General features: G+C 41.2%; 1 long non-coding RNA gene across 1 annotated transcript; it reads right to left on the reverse strand.

The window, feature by feature from the left end:
• Positions 1-5,907: 5,907 nt before the first annotated feature.
• LOC140637551 (uncharacterized) lies at positions 5,908-10,147 on the reverse strand. Its single transcript, XR_012034641.1, has 4 exons — positions 10,033-10,147; positions 9,736-9,949; positions 8,324-8,403; positions 5,908-7,259 (listed from the first exon to the last, which is right to left on the reverse strand). It is a non-coding gene; the product is annotated as an uncharacterized lncRNA (long non-coding RNA).
• Positions 10,148-14,723: the final 4,576 nt, after the last annotated feature.

Genomic DNA, 14,723 nt, shown 5'->3' on the forward strand with positions numbered 1-14,723 from the left:
TGGAAACTGTAAAATTTTTAAAGTTTAAAATCCAATGTTCTATGTCAGTATCTCAAACAATATATGGGAAGCTACTGCACTTTTAAGGAGCTTGCTCTTAAAATGTTGGGAATTCAAGATGACAAATGTCCGCTTAAGGCCATTTCTTCTGGCATATAGGTTGACAATGTTGAACATTTTTAAAGTTTTGGGTTTGTTTTGTTTTGGTATACAAACCCCCCAACTAATAGTTTTCAATCATTACAATAACTCAACGTGTGGTAGGTATTTTTCCAATTTCCATTTTATGCTTCAGTATCACTTTCTACTTCCTCTTTAAGACACTTTGCTCATTTGTAATTATTTAACAACTTAGCTTTTGGGACTATTTGTTTAATATGCCGGAGTTAAAAAGGCAAGTTCTTGAACCAGACAGACCTTGTTAGGATTCCTGGTTCTGAAAGCTCTATGCCCCATGACCCTGGGAAGATGTCTTAATGCTCCCCCACCTCAGTTTCCTCATCTGTAGAATGTGACCAATGACAGTATTGGCTTTATATTATTGTTCTGAGTTTTAATAGTGATCATGTGAGCAGGCCTCGGTATACTGACTGGGATACTGCAAGCATGCCACGACTGTCAGCAGTTGTTATCACTGCTCTTGCTCCGTAATAAATAGATGGCCATCTGTCATGGGTTGCCAGGGACGGTCCTGATTTGCTAGTCGTCTTACTGTAATTATTAATAGTGTTCCCCTGTGTTCTCAAAAGTGTCCCTGTTGGGAAGCACTATAGAAATGGTGGGACTGATCAGTGGTTGCCTGGGTGAGGGAAGTGAAACTGGGAAAATCTGAATAAGGTGAGCGCATGGTATCAATGTCTACATCTTGGTTGTGATATTTTACTATTGTTTTACAAGCTGTTACTCTTGAGGAAAATTGGAGAGGAAGTACACAGATCTTTCTGTATTATTTCTTACAATTCCATGTAAGTCTACAAGGATTTCAAAATAGAAAGTTAGTTAAAAGAAGAAGAAAAAAAGTCCCAGTGTGAAAGATAATGATATGGTCATCCTAGAAACAATATTCCTTGGCCCACTAAGACATGGCCACCTTTCATTGAAAAGACCTGCCATTGGTTCCCTTTACTTCCTTTACTCAGCTTTATTTTCATCCATAGTACTTACCTCCACTTGACATGCTATGTTTATTTGTTTCTTCCTTCAACAACTGTGTTTTGAGTGTTTACTATGATGCCTACTATGTGCCAATGAAGAAACAACATATCAATGAACAAACTCCTTGTGAAGCTAACATTCCAATGGAGGAAATGAATAATAAATTAAAAACACAATTGATAGATTATTTAGCATGTTGAAAAGGGATAAGTGTGTTGAAGAAAAAAATATAGAGTAGATATATTTGTCAGGGTTCTTCAGAAAAACTGAATCAAAAGGATCTATATAAATATTTTTTATAAGAAATTGGCTCACATGATTATGGAGACTGGGAAGTCCCAACATGTGCAGTTGGCAAGCTCTAGACCCAAGAGAGCTAATGATAGGGTTCCAATCCAAGTCCAAAGGTTGGAGAAGCAGAAGAGTTGATGGCATAAGTTCTAATTTGAAAGCTAACAGGCTCAAGACCCATGAAGAGCCAATGTTTCAGTTCAAGTCCAAAAGCAGGCAAAAGCTGATGTCCTAGTTCCAGGGTGGTCAGGCAGGAGGAGTTCCCTCTTTGTGTTGGGGTCAGGCCTTCGACTGATTGAATGAGGCTCACCTCCATTGAGGAGAGCAATCCGTTTTGCTTGGTCTACTGACTCAAATGTTGATCTCAGCTAAAAACACCCTCACACTCAGAATGATGTTTGTGCAAAAATGTGGCCACCTCATGGCCCAATTAAGATGACACATAAAATCAACCAACCACAGCAGGATAAATGGGAATGGATACTGGGTCATGGTTAAAGTTTTGAACAAGGTGGGCATGTAGCATTTTTGGCTAATGGATATTTGAGCAGACTGGAAGAAGGTGAGCCACTTTTTGGCTTATTGCTTGAATTTTCTAATCAGAATGAGAGCTTTATGAAGCCAGGGATTTAATGTTTTATGGTTATATTCCCAATACCTTGTGCTTATTAGGTCCTCAAAAGTATCTGTTGGGTCAATGAGTGAATGGTTGGGGATGGGAACCGTGGTCTGCATGCAGTTATACCTCCTGTCCTTAGTGCAGTGTTTGACACATCCTTAGCAATCAGTAAAAGATTGTTTTTTGTATTCCTATGTTTGTTAATAATACATGATAAATGTCACCTTGGACATGGGCTTACTTGCTTTGTTTGATGCTGTGTCCCAGCACTTCAGCACTTAGAACCATGCCTGTAACACACATAATTATCAGTCAGTAATGATCATTACTAACTATGGGCCCAGATATGGAGATAAAGACTTGTGAAGTGGCTCAACCATGGTCCCATGGCCAGGAAGCAGCAGGGCTGGGGCCTTCACATTGATTTTCCTCCTCTCAAATCACAGTATTTTATCTATACCCAACTGCTTTTAAAACCATCCTGGGGTCTCTCATTTGGCCATGGCCTTTCTGTTACCCACCCCTCTCACCTCGTATTTGCTCACACCAGGCTGTGCTGTGATGACTCCCTGAGTGACAGGCAGTCAGGTTATGTTGAGTTGTCAGCACACACACCTCCAAGGATAGCCACCTCCTCCAGACACCACAGTGTCAAGGGATTACCTACCGCCCCCCCCCCGCCCCCACGGTAACACAAGCGAGAGGTAATGTAACCTTTTGGCGACCATTGACTTTGTCAGACAATAGTATGTGCAGTTCAGTTTGAAAGACTCCACCGGGAAGTTGCAGACTTTTAAAACTAATTTGGTGTTTATTCAACTTTGCAATCACTTCTATGTACTATCTGTGTTTCACACACCGTGAAACGGCGCTACACTGTGCAATTGAATTAGTTGTACAGTGACTCAAAGGCATTAAACAATGACTTTGATATTTTAAGTACTGACTAGGAGGGATTTTTAATTCCTTCCTCATAATGAAAGCAACAAAAAAACCCAGTTACACAACCCTGGAACACTTATTCTCTTTTCTATTCTGGGTGGACCCCACTGAGACAGAAAAAAATCTCCGAGCATTTAGTTTGCTTAATGGCAGAAGAAAAATTAAACAAGCATAGACGTGCAACCTTAATGACACCCAGCAACACTAGAATAACAGTTCCCAGCTTCTAAAACCTGTTATTTAATATAATGGGTAAATCTTGTGGGAGCTTTTCAGGTGCTGCTGAGTCTGAAAAAACAGCTACTTTGTGAGAAGGGGCGGGGGCAGGGGCAGGGCTTGGGCCCCGCTTAGGCTCATTCGCTTGGGAGAGTTTCAATGCCCCATGCAGGACAGGCAGGTGCTGGCCGAGACCCAGTGCTGGCCGGACAGTCCCCAGAGGCCACGGCCCTTCTGGAGACAGCACGGTGGCTACGTGGGCCACCAGGGTTGTCAGTCCTGCCAGGGACAATAAGGAACTTTCACTACAGAGCCTTTCTGGAGATGGCATAGACAGAAAGGAAGAAGGGGGGAGAGGGTAAAAAAAAAAAAAAAAAAAAAAAACAAACTCAAAACAAAACCACAGCTAGTGAATTAGCTCCATGAAACTACAAGCATTAGCTGGTAATAGTTCAGGGCAAAGCACCTAAGTGATGATTCACATCTGACAATAAATATATGAATAGCTGTTGAAAGCTTGTTTGATTTTCACAAAGAGGTTTGAACAAACATTCGTTTGTTCATTAGTCTTAAGCAACACTTTTATGGCAGGGGATGCATTAAACCTAACATATGTCTGCTACCGAGATATTTGGTGGTTTTAAAGATGAAGACACAAAGCCATGCATATCATTTTGTGGAGCAGCCTTGAACTACCTGTAATGGAGTGAGATACAGTTATTATGCATTAATGCTGTGAATCTTCATCCAACAAGAGAAAACGAACAGGCGAGAAGGACTGCCGTGTCTTTGGGGATAAAGACTGAGGGGGCCCCGTCCTGCGGTGGTACTGAGTTTGCATAAACTCATTTTGTTGTTGTTGTTGTTGTTGCATAATTTTTAAAAACGCAAGTGGTTTAAATCTGTTCCCCGAGGTAATTTATGCTAAACTAGCATTCCAACACCATAAATTCCCCGCTTATGGCAATCTTCGCTTGGGTGTCAGGTCGGGCTAGGTTACTGAGCAAATGGCCGCTTCAAAATTTTTAGGGTAATTGCCTCTATAACTCGTTTAGCATACACCCTGTCAGGAAATCTCTCATTGTCATTGATGCTTCTGTTCCCCTTTTCCCTCCTCCTTTTCCACACTGCTGTATGCAAGGCCACTCTCCAGTGCTGAATGACACTGCACCTTTCATCTTCTGTAGCACCCGGATCTTGTCACTGTTACAGCCTCCACAGCCTCCACTCAAGACAACATGATGTCATGTCTGATGAGATCCGGAGGGTGGGGGTTTGGCTGAGCACCCTTAGGCCCACCCATCTTTGCTGAGGAAATCATCAGTTGAGAGAAGATAGGTGGATTGGGATAAAGCAGAAAGCAAATGACCATAGCCCAAATTCTTCCAATTTGGTTTTGTTTTACAAAGGCTGGGGTTGGTTATTGATGTTTACCAGAACGGTGTGAGCGACTTCAGCAGTGTACTTTGATCCCTTCTCTCATCTCATGGGTGTGGACGGGGAGCCTTGGCAGGAAGGATGTCACTGGGATTGTGTATTGGATGCAAGGCTTGGAGCTTCTATTGATAGGTTGCTCAGTAAGGGGATTTTTCATCAAACTGCCTCATAAAATATGTTAAATACCCAACTCTTAACTCCAATTCATTAATTATCTTGCTTAAAATATACTTCAAATATATCACATTTGACATGGTATGTCACCGATAGCAGAGGGAAATGATAACACTTAAAATCAATAAATGTTTTAAATTTATTTTACTTATTATGGTTGTCATAACATTTTGACATGGAGGGCTGATATGTCAACAATGCTGTTATCACGATGTAAAGCAATGGCATTGAACTGTCTAACCTTCCATGTTGCTGTTTCAGGGGAAAGTGGGCCCAGGGGGAAAATACAGCTAAAATCTCCAAGGAAGCGTCTGCTTATGGAGTCAATACGGGTCATCACTGAATAAAGCAGCCTGAGTACAAAACAAAAGCTGGAGGAGAAAGTCCTCACTGTGATCTGTTGCCTTTCTCCCAGTGAATTAAAAAATAATGGGAGGTGAAATGTATGCAGTGCTTTCTACATCCCAGGCCCTATACCATGTGTTTCATGGTATTTCATCGTGTGAGAGGAGGCACTGTTATCTCTGATTCATAGATGAGAAAACCAAGTTTTGCAAAGCATACATGACATGCACAAGGTCACAGAGCTAATAAGTAGTGAAATCTAGGTTTTAATGGATCGATGCTTGGTTCTCTAGAGACACCAAGGCCATCAGTGTTGCATGGCTAAAGTTGCTTCAACTTGAACTCAGGTTGATTCTGGCCTCTGGTTCAGCCTGACTTCCTACCAGAATACTGCCTCATTTCCAAGCCTCAACCATCACCAACCGCTGGACGCTGATATGGTAGCAACTGAATGTGGGTGATGGGTTGTGGTTTACAAAATGCTTTCGTACTCCTAGAGAGGAGAGGCTTGGAGGCAACTAGCCCTCTTTTCTTTGTCTCCAAGCCTTAGAGATTAAAGACAGAGTCAAAGGAAACTGCAAGAAAGAAGTACTCGAGAGCTATGCTTTTTCTGCTAGTTAGGACACAGGCAAAACTAGATTTTTTTTTTTAAGGGCTAAATGTAGGTTTGACCCTGCTTGAACTAACTCCAAAGCAATGAGTAATAGATGTGACTTGGAATCCTTCACAGCAGCAGTATGTTCTATGCCCAGCTAATTAAAGTTCAGCAAAGGGATCCTGGTGGGCAGGGTCAATGTCTTCTGTACCTTGGTCTCTATATTGTGTGGACTGGGTGCCTAACTGATATTTGTTCAGTGTGGTTGTTCATCCATGGCCAGATATAAGCAGCTTGTTCATCTTTTTTTTTTTTTTTTTTTAAGATTTTATTTATTTATTCATGAGAGACACATAACAGAGGCAGAGACATTGGTAGAGGGAGAAGCAGGCTCCTTGTGGGGAGCCTGATGTGGGACTTGATACCAGCACCCAGAATCATGCCCTGAGCCAAAGGCAGATGCTCAACCACTGAGCCACCCAGGTGCCCCAGGTTGTTCACATCTTAAGCCGTCTCTTTTCAACTGTTGGTTTGCTTATAAAGTGTTTTTGTTTTATTTTTACTGGGGGTCCACACCAACTCCTTAACAATTAGCTTTGGCAGCTAAAAGGTGATCATTTGTTTAACTGATATTTATTTCCTATTACTGTTATGGACAAGGCTCTACGTGAGGCAGTGGGGATAGACAAATGTGGGTGATAGATGTTAGTCAACTAATGAAACAATGATTGGATTATCATAGTGACAAGTCTTATAGAGGAAAGGTATATGACATTATGGGTGTCCCTACTAGGAGAACTTGACCCAGACCGGGGGATCTAGAAAGGCTTTCTTGGAGAAATGATGTTTCATCACTGTTAAGGATGATTGAGAATTAACCAGGGCAAGCAAAGTAGGGAAATGATAGGAGGCAGGGTGTCAAATAAATAATCCAGGGAGAGAGAATGCATTGGTGAGACCAATTTGCTCAGAAGAAGCTCAGCAGTATTCTGAAACAGAAAGCAGATCTGTTTGGCTAGAATGAGGGATAGTAGGGTGGAGAGCAGTGCAGAAAAATGAGCCTTGCTTTAACCACTTAAAACTTTTTGTTTGCAATAATAAGGGGAATATATTAGCTCAGTAAACAGAAAACCCCAGAGGTAGGATGGCTTGTGACTTCCTCGAGTCATAACTTCATCAGAGCTCTCCATTCCTCTCTGGTTTTCTTAGCCTTAATCTCTCCTACGTGTTGACATGTGTCTCCTAAGGGAGTGAAGAAATTGTAACAGTCCTGGCCCTCACGCCTGCCTTCTGCACCATCCAGAAGAGAAAGGAATTTGTGAGAGAATTCCTAATAAGAGGCCTGCAGATTCACCCTGATTGGAGCAGTGGCCATCACATGGCCAGCCCTGAACCACAGCAGGTGCCGAGCAGGCAGGAATGGTCTGTTGAGTTCGGCCTGGAGCAGGTGAACTGTCTCTGGAGCCAAGGGACAAGCCAACTTCCCTGGAAACAGAGAGATTATAAAACAGAAGTCAGGGCTGCTGGTAAGCATAGAATGGACGATGGGGACGCCATAGTTTCTGTTACTAGACTAAAGAGGTCAAGATAGGCCTGTGCTGTAGAGTTTGGGCCTTATTAAAACCATAAGGGATCATTAAAGGACTTTCAGCAAGTCAGCAATGTCACTAGATTACAATAAGATGTTTAAGAACACGATTATGAACTCCATCTTGGTGTTCCTATGTCCCTAGTTCCTAAGAAGATAATAACTGTCAGGTAAATAAATCATCAGGTCAGAAACAAAAATGCAAATAATTAATTTTTTAGTGGTCCTAATAATATCTAATATATAATAAATACAATAATAATAACAGTTAATTCTTATTCTCTATCTACTGTTAATAATAGCTGATAATAGTAATGAACCAGCCACTCTGAATAGAGCTTTATAAGCATTATTTTATACAATCTTCTATACTCCTAGGAGGTAAGTCCCTCTATTACACCATATTACTGATGGAAAAGCTGAGGTCTGGAGGTTATTAAGTAACTTACCCAAGGTTACACAGCTAGCTAGTAAAAGAGCAAGACCAAAAGCTGCCTGAATTGAAATATTGTGCTATTTCCACTAAACTCTGGAATATCATGGGGGCAATGGAAACCACGTCTTTATTTATTTGGCAAACAATTACTGAATAAATCCTTGTGCCAGGACTCAGGAGTCTCAACTGGCTAGCCATCTGCCAGAATTGGAAAAAAAATTGTGGTAAAATACATAAAATGTAAAAATTTGCCACTTAAACCATTTTTAAGTGTAAAATTCAGTGGCATTAATTACATTCTCAATGTTATGCAACCATCCCCCCATTTATTTCCAAAAGTTTTTCATCATTTTGGATAAAAATTGTAACCATTAAAACAATAGCTCCCCACTTCCCTCTCCCACCAGCCTCTGGTAACCTCTTATCGACTTTCTGTCTATAAATTTGCCTTTGCTAGATTGCTAGATATTTTATATAAGTGGAATCATACAGAATTTGTCCTTTTGTGTCTTATTTTATGCTTACCTCACTTCGCATAATGTTTCCGAGGTTTATCTGTGTTATAACATGGGTTAGAATTCCATTTCTTTTCCTGGATGAATAATCTGCAAGCAATTTGACAAAACTATTTTTGTTAGTACAGTGATGACAAAATATTTGAAGTTGAAAAAGTATAATTTCAAGTTAGCTTTGCATTCTCTAGTTTTCACTCTAATCTTCTGGGGTTTTTTGTTTTGTTTTGTTTTGTTTTTTTGTCTTGTTTTGGGGAGAGGGAGGGGCCGAGAGAGTGGGAGAGAGAAAATCTTAAGAATCTCACAAGCCTGAGATCAGGACCTGAGCCAGAACCAAGAGTTGGATACTTAACTGACTGAGCCACCCAGGCGCCCCAGTCTCGTGTTGTCTAGAAATCAGTAGCTTACTTCCACTCATTGAGGTCCCCTGCCTGGCTCCCAAAGGATTTGTGGTTGCAACCACTGCCCTTGTGGTCTGGGGTCACAGAGCTCTTGGAGATTGTTGAGACCCAGTCCCCTCCTCAAGAAGGTAGAAACTTGTCTCTATGTTCCTTTCTGCCATCACCTAGTAACATGTTGCCTAATATACTAGATGCTTAATGAACATTTGCGGGCTCCAGTTTCAATTTAGCGTAGCAGATCTTTATCGAATGTTCATAATGTTCCAGGCACCGTGCAAAAGGCTAAGGATACAATGGAGAGGAAAAGAAATGTGTCTCCGGTTCTCTCGGAGACTCTGCTATCCATAGACAATAACGATGATAAGAGCTGATGATCTGAAAAATAGTAATGTCTTCCATTTTTATAGGGTTTTTTTTTTTGGTGTTTGTTTGTTTCCAAAGAATGTTCCTGTATATGAGTTCGTTTAGGGCTGTGGTGTTTGACACACATGACTTTTGAAAACCAATGTCTATATTTTAGTTTATTCCGAACGGAACAAGTTAGAAGAAGTTCTTGGCTAACCAAGATTTTTAAAGTCCGATTTGATGGGGTGGTAAATGATGAATTAATTCTTTCAGAAGGTTTTTTTAAATCTAAAAATAGTTGGTGTAAAGGAAATTGTTTCTCAGCCAAGTTGGGAGATGTGCCAATCTTTTGCTGTGCTCTAAGAATCCTTCCCAACTTGCCTGCCATTTTATGGGCCTCACTCTCTTGATAGCTCCAGGATTTAAGTTAAAAGGGTGTCTTAAAACAAAACGCAGAGTGCACTGCCCTTGTCCCTTCATGTGTGCTATCCAGCCTTACATCAGTTGCGAGGGCTTTTAGAGAGTGAATAGCTTCGGAGTGTCCTCATGGAGGTTTCCTGAGTTCACCAGACTGCCTGTCACCTGGAACTGTCCCACTGATCTGGTCACCAGCAGCATCCTCGTGGAAAAGGAGGTCATGCAACAACAGCTGCCACCCAGACCTCGGCGACTCTCTGACCTGCTGTGTAGCTCCCAGTGTGGGTCTGTCTTCAGTTGTCGCAGCCTCCCCACCCTGGAGATCTGAGAAAGAACATACGTGGAACGAGCCAGCGTTTGTTCAGTGAGATGACCGAGAGGAGCTGGTGTCTTTCTGAATTCTCTCTAATCACTCAGTCTTGTGTCGTTACCAATGAGACCGAAAAGGGCCCACGGAGGACAGTGGACTAGAATCCCTGAAAGAATCCAAATGCAAATTACAAAAAGTGCTTTTTGTCCAACCCCAGGAAAGGACATTAATACATCTGAGCGAACCTACCTAAGAAAAGTGTGTAGGAGGCAGAGAAGGAGACTTGGAATGGGAGGAAATGCCAGTTCGGTCTGGTTCAGAGAAACTCCAACCACAAGCTCTTTTCAGAAGGATATCGGGATTCAAGCATTACATCATCTAAAGAAATTCTCATTGGTGTTCAGACCCTGTCTGGCTGGAATCGGAGTCTCTTTATTTAACCCTTTCTCAGCTGAGACATAGCCCACTCTAACTTTGGGAATATATGTTCCATGTTGTTTGTAACAGCCGTTAGCATTTGGGCAGAAAGCGTTCGAAGGGAGTTGCTTTCTATAAATCCCTCAGCTCAGTAAGTTTTTATGCTTAGAGTGTCAAAAAGTTATTTCAAACGCTTTGTTGCTATGTAATTGCAAAAGCAGCATTCCTGAGAGAAACGCTTCAATGAGAGCCTTTGAAAAATAGACATTTAGTCATTGTATGATTACCTTTCCCACACCTCGGTCCCCTTTCTCTGACTTTCTTCCAGCTTCATTGAGAGGTAATTGACACCTAACACTGCGACAGTTTAGGGTTTACAGCGCGATGACTTGCCATGCGTGCGTATTGCAAAATGATCACCGCAGTAAGGTTACCTCTGTCTCCTCGCATAATTACCATTTTTGAAATAGTGAGAACATTTAAGGGTACTCGATGAGCGACTTTCCAGTACAAAATACAGAACTGTTAGCTAGAGTCACCATGCTGCACACTACATGCCCAGAACGCAGTCATCTGATTACTGAGAGTTCGTACCCTTTGACCAACATCTCTCCAATTTCCTTCCCTCTCCAGCACCTGGCCACCATTCTTCTCTGTTTCTCTGAGTTCAACTTTTTTAGATTCCACATACGAGTGAGATCACGCAGTATTTGTCTTTCTGTGTCTGACGTATTTCACTGACCACAATGCCCTCAAGGACCATCTGTGTTGTTGCCAACAGCAGGACTTCCTTCTTTTTAATGGCTGAGTAATATTCCATCATCTGTATATCTGCACCTATATCCCCATCATCTTCTATATCCACTTATCCCCTGAGGGAAAATAAGGCTGTTTCCATACCCTGGCTATTGTGAATCACGCTGTGATGAACGCGGGAGTGCATCTATCTCTTCAAGGTAATGCTTCCATTTCCTTCAGATATATTCCCAGGAGTGGGATTGCTAAATCATAGGGTACTTGTATTTTTAATTTTTTGAAGGACCTATGGCTGCCCCAGTTAACACTCTGACCAACAGGGACCAAGGGTTCCCTTGTCTGCATACCTTTGCCAATGCTATATCTCCTGCCCTTTTTGAGAACAGCCATTCTGATAGGTGTGAAGTGTTAGCTCACTGTGGTTTTGATTTGTATTTCCCCAACGATGAGTGATGTGGAATATTTTTTCATGTGCACATTGACCATTTATATATCTTCTTTGGAAAAATGTCTATTCAGGGCCTCTGCCCACTTTTTAAATCAGAGTGCTTGTGTTTTTTCTACTGAATTGTATGAGGTTCCTTATGTATTTTGGATATTAACTCCTTATGAGATACATGGTTTGCAAATAGCTTCCATGGTTTGCAAATAGCTTTTTAGTTTGATATAGCCCCACTTATCTATTTTTGCTTTCTGTTGCTTGTGATTTTGGTATCAATAACATAGTTGCCAAGAACAATGTCGAGGAGAGTTTCCCTATATTCTGTTCTAGGAATTTTATGGTTTCAGGTCTTATGTTTAAAGTCTTTAATTCATTTCCATTTAATATTTGTGTGTGGTGTAAGAACTCTTTCCCTGTGAATATCTAATTTTCTCAGCACTATTTATTGAAGAGACTATCATTTCCCCATTTGGTATTCTTGCCCCCCTTGTCAAATATTAAACCACTCATGAGTGTGTTTATTTCTGGGTTCTAGATTCTGTTTTGTTAGTCTGTGTGTTTATGCCAGTATCATACTGTTTTGATTACTATAACTTTGTAATATAGTTTGAAATCAGAATGTGTGATGTCTTCAAATGTGTTCTTTCTCGGGATTGCTTTGGCCATTTGGCCATTCTTAAGTCGTTCTATACAGATTTTGGGTTTTAAAAAAATTTCTGTGAAAAATGCCATTGGAATTTTGATAGGGATTACAGTGAATTTATAGATACCTTTGGCTGGTATGGTCAATCTCTTTTCTTAACTTTTGGCCAACATTTATGTTAGATTGCTGCTTTACCTTGTCTTTGTAAGTGAATTTTAAAATTATGAACTTATAACTAAGCAACCATCTACAAAAACTGAAGTAACATACAGTGGTCACCAAGCGATTTGTAAGTATTTTGGCTAAATGGTGATGATTTATGGGCATTTCCCACTTTATCTAGGAAGAGGCACTGATACAGTTAATGATTTCAAAAGCATACCATTCTGGAATTGGCTTCTAGTCTTCTTGTCTTCCCACTGGATGCCTGAATGGAACCAGATAGATGCAGACAGTAATTATGGGTCAGAGTGATAAAATGCCTCATAACAGCTTGGGAGTTGTGAAACTTTGGGCTATTATCTTAGTTTCATATCACTTTCCCTTCCTTCTAATGGCAATATTGGAAATACATGTTTTCCAGTTAATAAATTAAAACCCTCTCTACTTCAATCATTTTTGGTTTTCATAACATCCCTGGAGATAAATGGAGATGACTAACAGAGGCAAAAAAAAAATAAGTCTAGAGGTATGACAAATTGTATAGGCTGGAGGAAAATAGGGAAAAGAAATAGGGCCCTCCAATCCCATACTCATTTGTAGGAGGACTGGAGGCTGAGATGTAACTGAGTACCCTCCCTTCTGATCCTATTACTACCAAAAAAAAAAAAAAAAATCATAATACTTGGCCTCACCCGTCAGGATTTGGTCCCTGAAGAGAGGAAGAGAAGGGTGGGAGAGTGAAACTCCCAATGTTCTGACCTTCAGAGGAGATAGGAAATTCAGACAAAGAGCATGAGTACTCGAGGAATATGAGCTGTCTCTACCTTCTTCCACACAGAGACCTCCATTTCAACTGATACAGACTTGGCAATTGATTCATAATGACATAGTATTTAATGCTATAAATTTATTTGCGTTTGAAAGAGTAACACTTATATATTCTTTACCAGCCTTAACAATGTTCTCTTGTCACCTGCAAAAACTATTTTCTAGAATTAAGGTTCCCCCTAGTCCAAAGCTCAAAATTATCAGTCATTACTGAAAAGAGGAGTAAAAACAAGCCAACAAACTGCTGTGCATTTGATTCCAGTTCAGAAATCCATTATCTTTCAAATATTCATGTTGTAAGTCAGGTTCTTCAGGATACAGACTCAGAGAATGTACTGGGTAGTGCTCTGCCTTTGGGGAAAGGGATGGGAATCAGACTGTGGAAAGAGAGAAGTCAAACTGTGATACAATCCCAACAAAGGCTCTGAGTTCTGTGACCCTCATCATAGGGCCCTTTGGGGATCTCTGAAGCTGAGCTACCTCTGCAGAGTTGTCTTCACTTGGGGCCAGGGGACTGGGCCTTTACACCCCTACAGTGTGGCCAGTCATGGGATGTGGGTGGCCCTGGGGATAGGGTATGACCCCGGGTGAGGTGAATCTAGAGCAAGTCCTAGTAAGGCGCTCAGCTGAGAGTTGCAAGTGGCCAACACTGCCAGTAGCTGAGGGAATGAGTGTCTTAGTCCCACAGGGTAGATCGGGGTGGTACACCACAGCACCCCCACACTGCAGATGAAAGATCTCAGCAAAATAGACTTCTAAGATTATTCAATCCTTTCAAATGTTGCCAAAGTAAATTAGGGTGATAAAGACTTCAAAGTCAGCCCTGAATGGCCTAGAGATGGCAGATTTCTTAGAAATTATAGGGCAAGGATCTTGTTTAGAACCTTTTTACTCAAATCATCAAATGAATGCCTTTCCCATGTACTAGATAGTAGCAAGAACACAAGGTCTTTTCTGGTTTTTGATGTGTAAGATGGTGAAGGACAGAGGTAGGAGGATAGCTGTCTCCATCACGATCTGCTTGAATAAAAAGCATTTGGCTTAACCTTCACCACCTCAGCTTGAGTCCACATTCTCAGAGGATGAGCTAAAGGTTGCATTCTGGATCTTTCTTTGAAAGAAGGGGAGAAATCTGCTGCCAAGTACAGGAGCATTGGAGCCTTGAAATGGACTCCAAAAACCGGTTGTGGATTTGGAACAATGCCTTATATGGCATCGCTGTTCAGAGCCACTTCAGGGAGCTAGGGGATCATCATGGCATTGCCTACGGTAATCAGGGGCTGTCTGACATTCAGGAGGTGAAGCAAGAAGATATGTGTGCCTAATGTTGAAGAAAAGCATTTTTATGTCTGTTAACATTTATGGTGTCCGATTGAGTGGGTTAGCAAAATAAAGACAGATGGCAACAGATTAATGCGAACACTTACAATACCTACAAGATTGCACCCACTCCAGCTGAAGCTCTTGCGCTCAACTTCCTCTACAACTCACAGTCAAATGTCACTTAGTGACCCTGAAGAGAAGAGCAATTTATGATGGATCAGGAATCAGGATTAACCATACATTTATCATGGAATGAGGAATCAGAAACTTCATTTAATGTATAACTGTGATGTTTGTCTGGGGCTGGTGGATCATTACTTTGCAATCACTCCTTGTGTTAGGAAGCAGGAATTGATTAGCCTAGGGTCA

This window comes from Canis lupus, chromosome 8 (assembly GCF_048164855.1).
Source record: "Canis lupus baileyi chromosome 8, mCanLup2.hap1, whole genome shotgun sequence".
NCBI classification, from domain to species: domain Eukaryota; kingdom Metazoa; phylum Chordata; class Mammalia; order Carnivora; family Canidae; genus Canis; species Canis lupus.